The sequence below is a fragment of the Humulus lupulus genome, chromosome 9, assembly GCF_963169125.1.
Source record: "Humulus lupulus chromosome 9, drHumLupu1.1, whole genome shotgun sequence".
Lineage (NCBI taxonomy): Eukaryota > Viridiplantae > Streptophyta > Magnoliopsida > Rosales > Cannabaceae > Humulus > Humulus lupulus.
In genome coordinates this window covers 61,832,920-61,839,494 of record NC_084801.1, presented here as the reverse complement: position 1 = coordinate 61,839,494, position 6,575 = coordinate 61,832,920, and positions in this window count along the sequence as shown.

Below are 6,575 nucleotides of genomic sequence, written 5' to 3'. Positions count from 1 at the left end.
AACCAGAGGCTCCCCGCCGCGGCAAGCAAAACCCATGCCGCGGCACGCCCTCGCAGACCCAGAATTCTGGATTTTTCCTTCGCGTTTTCCCGAGCTTCAACCTCTCCAAATCACCCTAAACCAATATCTAAACCCCAAAACTCAATTCCAAGCTTCATATGAACAACTTAACAACCTATAGGCACTAGATACAAGGCCAAAACATCAACACACTCAAGAATCCACCCCTTGATTCCCATTTTCAGCAACTCAAACCAAAAACTCAAACACACTAACTCAAGCTCTAGATTTTACAAATCAAAATAGAAATCAAAACTTAGATGTGTATAAAACCCTTACCTCAAATGGAGAACCCACACAAAGTCCTTGATCTCCTCCTAGACTCCCACTTCTCCTTCTCTTCTTCTTCTTGCCCTAACTTCTTTCTCCTTCTCTTTCTTCTCTTCAATTTCTATCAAGCCTCAAGTGACATAAATGCCCAAACCGTATACCCCTAAATCGCAGCTGCAAAATGTCTATAGCCCTTGCCAAAAGACCATTTTACCCTTTCCTACTAATCCTCCTTAGCTAAACCTCAAGGGCATTTAAGTCTTTACACTTCATTTCAATTCTATCACTTTTTACCTTAAAACTTGTTACCCACAGCAGTAACTAATGGTTACCCAGGTTACTAAATCTCCAATAACCATTACCCGCTAAATCTCAACTTAGCCATAAAATTCCCGAGGTACCCCTAGGCTCCTCCCGAGCCGGGTATAGAAATCCCGTTGTGACTCTTAAGTTAACTAGCTCTCTAGGACCATCTCAGCACGTGCATTACAATAAATAAACCACACCCACGTGGTACAATTCAGAGAATACAATTATCACATATCAATACAGTTATGCCCAACATGGCCAAATATACAATTACGCCCTTCTAACACGATCCGGGCCTACATGCATAGTAGTAAACATAGTCATGCATCTTAATTAAACAAATAGCCAAATAACATGCTTTTAACTCATAAAATCACACATAAATCCCAACCTGCCCTCCTGGCACACTAATCAAGGCCCTTAAGCCTTATTAGCGAATTTGGGTCGTTACACATAGTGTACCTAGCAGCTTGCCTCATAATCTTCCTTTCTTCATTTTGATCATTTGGGAGGGTTCCTTGCTCAAGGTAAGCAATAATGGGTGTCATCCAAGTGTCAGCTATTGTGATAGGCATGGCTTCTTGTTCATTAATGCTTGGCTCAGCCAGGTATTCCACCGGTACTATGTTCAGAGTTTCGGCATCTTTTGCACTAGCCAGCTTTGCTAGAGCATCTACTTTAGAGTTCTACTCCCGTGGTACCAACTTGATGGTGTACTCCTCGAATTATGCTAGCAGATCCTTGGTCTTATTTAAGTATGCCACCATGTGTAGGCCCCTTGCTTCATATTCCCCCAATACTTGGTAGACCACCAATTGGGAATCGCTGTTCACTTCCACCGACCAGGCACGCACATCTCTAGCCAGGCGCAAGCCTGCTAGGAGGGCTTCATACTCCACCTCATTATTAGAAGCATTGAATCTGAACCTTAGTGCACAATGAATTTGGTGCTTCTCTGGCGTGACCAATATAATCCTAGCTCCTGAATGATGCTCATTCGATGACCCATCAATGAATAGTAGCCATGTGGGAAGATCCTCTTTCTGCCCAGTTACACGCTCTTGCTGGTCGGGAACATCAGTGATCCCGGTACATTCAGCAATGAAATCTGCCAAAGCCTGACCCTTAATATCAGATCTCGGTTGGTACTTGATTTTGAATTGGCCCAACTCAACTGCCCATTTAAGTAGCTGACCAGATGACTCTGGCTTCTGCAAGACTTGACGTAGGGGCTGGTCAATAAGGACTTTAATGGGGTGTGCCTGGAAGTATGGCCGCCATTTTCGTGATGCAAGTACCAAGCAATAAGCCAACTTCTTGATCATGGGATACCGGGATTCCGCTCCTATCAATTGCTTGCTAACATAGTACACCGGGTGCTGCACTCTATCCTCTTCTCGTACTATGGCAGCACTAACAGCGTGTTCCGTGACTGCTAGGTACAAAAGAGGTCTTCTCCATCAACTGGCTTTGAAAGAATAGGAGGCTGGGCCAAATGTTCCTTTATGGCTTGGAAAGCTTGCTCACATTCTACCGTGCACTCAAATTTCTTGCTCCCTCTAAGTAGGTTAAAAAACGGGACACATTTGTCCGTTGATTTAGAGATGAACCTGCTTAGAGCTGCAATCCGCCCAGTCAAGCTTTGCACATCCTTAATTCTGGCCGGAGACTTCATTTCTGCGAGAGCCTTTATTTTTCTGGATTTGCCTCTATTCCTCGGGAGTTCACAATAAACCTAAGAAAATTTTCCAGAACCTACTCCAAATGAGCATTTGAGGGGGTTTAACTTCATGCTGTACTTTCTCAGTATTGCAAAGCACTCCTCCAAGTCTCGCACATGCCCTTCAGCTTCCTTTGATTTCACCAACATATCGTCTACGTACACCTCCATGATCTTGCCGATTAAGTCACGTAACATACCATTTACCAAACGCTGGTAGGTAGCTCCTGCATTCTTCAACCCAAAGGGCATGACCCTGTAGCAGTATAGCCCTATATCTGTTCGGAAGTTGGTATGCTCTTCATCAGGAGGATGCATGCTAATCTGGTTGTACCCCGAATATGCATCCATGAAGGAAAATGTTTCATGACTAGAGGTTGCATCTACCAATTGGTCTATTCTCGGTAAAGGAAAGCAGTCTTTTGGGCACGCCTTGTTCAGGTCAGTAAAATCTACACAAGTCCTCCATTTTCCATTGGGTTTAGGCACTAAAACTGGGTTTGAAACCTAGGCAGGGTAATATGCTTCCCTTATAAACCCATTCTCCTTTAGCCGCTCTACCTCCTCCTTAAGAGCCTTTGCTCGATCCTTGTCAAGCAATCTCCTTTTCTACTGCACCGCTGGATAGCTTTCATCCACGTTGAGCACGTGGCTGATCACAGTTGGTGAGATACCCACCATATCCTTGTGAGACCAGGCGAAGACATCTTGATTCCTTCGCAAAAATTCTATCAGTTGTGCTCTCACTTCTGCCTTCAACTTTTTTCCAACCTTGACTCCTCTGGTCGGATCATTCTCATCTATTGGGACCTCCTCTAACTCCTCAGACGGTCCCACATCACTTTCATAATCCCCAAAGCAAGGCTCAAAGTCCCTTCCCTTGCTTTGGGCAACACCTCATTTGGTGACTTCATCACCGGATGGGGCTTTTTGTTCTTTTAAACCAAGAGTGCTCTCTTGGCCAAACTCCTCTAACATCTCTTCCCGATCGGTTACAACTGCAAAACTTAGGTCAACATCCATCTCGTCTATCTCCTCTTTCTCAGCACACACAATCATGTTTCTCTCCTTGGCTCCCTTCCTCGCTTTAGCTACCGAGGCATTATAGCACTCCCTAGCCTCTCTCTGGTCTCCGCGGACGCAGCCTATGCCTGCACTAGTCGGGAACTTCATGGAAAGGTGCCAGATTGAAACTGCTGCATGTATATTTGTGAGTAGTGGTCGACCAATAACCACATTGTAGGCGGACGGGCAGTCGACAATCAAAAACTCGGTCATCACTGTCTCATGTTTGGGAGACTCCTCCGTCGTGACTGGCAACTTGATCGTTCCAGCTGGTGACAATCCTTCTCTAGTGAACCCATAAATGACTTGAGAGCATGGCTTCAAGTCATTGATAGATAGCTTCATCCTCTCAAAGGATGACTTATAAATAATGTTCATAGAACTCCCTGTGTCGACCAGACATCTCTTCACCTTCATATTGGCAATTTGGACTGTCACAACAAGAGGGTCATTGTGAGGATACCTCACGTGTCGTATCGTGGGTTCTTCGGTGCTCGCTCCTCCACTGTCATAACTTCGGAGGTTGATGCTGCATCCAACTCATGATGAAGGGTGCAAGCATACCTCTCCCTCACCTTATTGCTATCTCTGGCAAGATGTGGACCTCAACATATGGTGTCTAGTGTGAAGTCCACGGGCTCAGGTTGCAAAGGTGGGGATCGTTGCCGCTTGAACCCAGGATTATTGTTACTTCCCTCTCCCGGGGTCTTCTCTGCTAGATACTTCTTCAGTTTCCCCGATCAGAGGAGAAACTCTATCTCATCCTTGAGATGATTGCACTCATTCGTGTCGTGACCATAGTCTCCATGGAAGCGACAGAACTTGTTCATATCTCTCTTACTCATCTCCTTCTTGATAGGTGGGGGTTTCCGGTAAGGGACCTCTTGATGACTGGCCAAATAGATCTCCGCTCGGCTCGCTGACAGAGTGGCGTAATTGGTGAAATGGGGTTCATACTTAGTTGGCTTGTCGTTTGATCCCGACTTAGCCTTCTTCTCACTGTGGCAGTCAGACCCATTATTCCCACGTTTCTTACAACCATTTTGATCATTTCCACCATTCTTGGGAGGATCAGACGACCCGCTCGGATTGTTCAGGCCCTTCTCTCCCTTCTCAATCGCATCATCCAACTTCATGTATTTCTCCGCCCGATCCAAATATTGTTGTAATGTTGAAATTGGGTTACGATGAATGTTGTCCCACAAAGGACTCCGATAGATAATGCCGGAAGAAATTGCCACCATCTTCCCCTCATCTCCAACTGCAGTAGCTCGGTTAGCTTCTCTCATGAACCTTTGTATGTAGTTCTTGAGAGACTCATCCTTTCCTTGCTTAATATCCACCAAGTGATTGGCGTAAACAGGAGGGGTCCGAGCAGCACTAAACTGCCTGCAAAACTCCTTTCTAAAACTTTCCCAAGAAGTGATGGAGTTAGGCTTAAACTTCCAATACCACTCCTGGGCAGTGTCGGACAATGTGGTGGGGAAGACTCTGTAGCGATAGTCATCACTCACCCTGAGCAGCTCCATCTGATCTTCGAATTTCCCCACATGCCTTATCGAGTCTGCCTTTTCTGTATAAACTGGCAGTACCGGTGCTTTGTATTTCGCTGGTGGTTGGGCTACTCTAATTCAAGCACAGAAAGGGCTGCCACTCCTGTGGTCTACTGGATCAATCGCAGATGGTCGTTTTGACAGACTCTAAACTGTTACTGTCAGAGCATCAAGATGGGCTTGGATGACTGGGGCCACTGCTTGGGACTCATTTTCAGGACCGCCTGGTCGGGCACTCTTATCTGGCAAACCATCATCGAGAATTTCTACTCGACTGGTAGGTTAGATTGGCTCTTGCCCTTCGACCAGGACAGTCCTTCTTCTATCCGCAATGACCCCCCTTAGATCCTTCTGAGTGGTGTGCTTTCCCAATCGATCAAATACTGTACTCCGAGTCTTCCCGGAAGGTTTGCTGGGTGGAACATGCTCCTTGCCACTGCGCTGGTTGGGATGTAATGGTGGCCTTCCTGTATGAGCTGGGCGATCTTTTCCTCCTCGATGGTTGTCATTATTCTTCGCCTTCAACTGGTCAGTGTGATGACTGTCAGCTTCATCACGCCCATGCCCATCTTTGAGGTGGGAAGTTTCTTTACCTCGAGGAGCTCTATTGTGCTCCTGCTCAGGAGGTGTTTTCTTGCTACCTAACTTATGAATTCCTGACCTGGAAGTCTCTGATCGGTGGCTCCTTAAAGGGGTTTTGGAGTTTCCCCTTTGAGTTGAGGCAGTGCCCGACCGGACTCCATCTTCCTCACGACTAGGTGGGTTACTACTACCCCTGCTTGGTCCGCGAGAGTGGGGTCTATCAGTGTTCTTACGACCAACTTCTGTGGTCCTTGCTCCTGGGGTGGCTGCCACTCCAGGTGCAGCTTGGGCATTGGCCCGGGTCAGCTGCGTAGCTGCCTCCAGAACGAGTGCAGCCTCGCGATGTCGCCTATGAGCCTCCTCTTCCTGTCACCGGATTTCCTCACTCCTGGCGTCCATTTCCCGTCTTTGCTGCTCGAATGCGGCATTCTGCCTAGCCATTTCTTCAGCGAACGCCTCCTGTCTGGCATTGAACTGTGCCATCTCCTCTTGGAAGATGCTCATGGCTTCCTGGAGCTCTTCAACCTCTGGGGTTACGTCCTCGAGCACGACTCTAGGCTCAGTTTCACGATCTTGAAGGCTAGGACCTTCTGATCTGGCAGGCACTTTAGAGGAGCCTGTCTTCTTGGAGGCCGCATTGGTGTTCTTAGGCGCCATAATACTACAGGGACCGTCTGTCTTTCTCTTCAGGCTCTCAATGAAAGCACCAAAATGTTGACTGCGTTTTTGGCCAACGACGTATGAACGTCAAAAACGATAAAACCTTCAAGAGAAAATAAACGACACATACGATTTTATAGTGGTTCAGCTCCAGTATGATGGTAATAGCCTAATCCACTTAGAGTTATGATTATAGACTGCACTCAAGATCAGATGAACCTGAGCCAACTGAGTTTCTTTAGTGCAGATTCCAAGAATACAAGAATTCTCTCAAATACAAGTACTCTCTCTCTAGAAAATTCAGATCAAAAGTTCAAAAATCCAAAAGTCCTCTTTATGATGCCATAAGCCTTGTA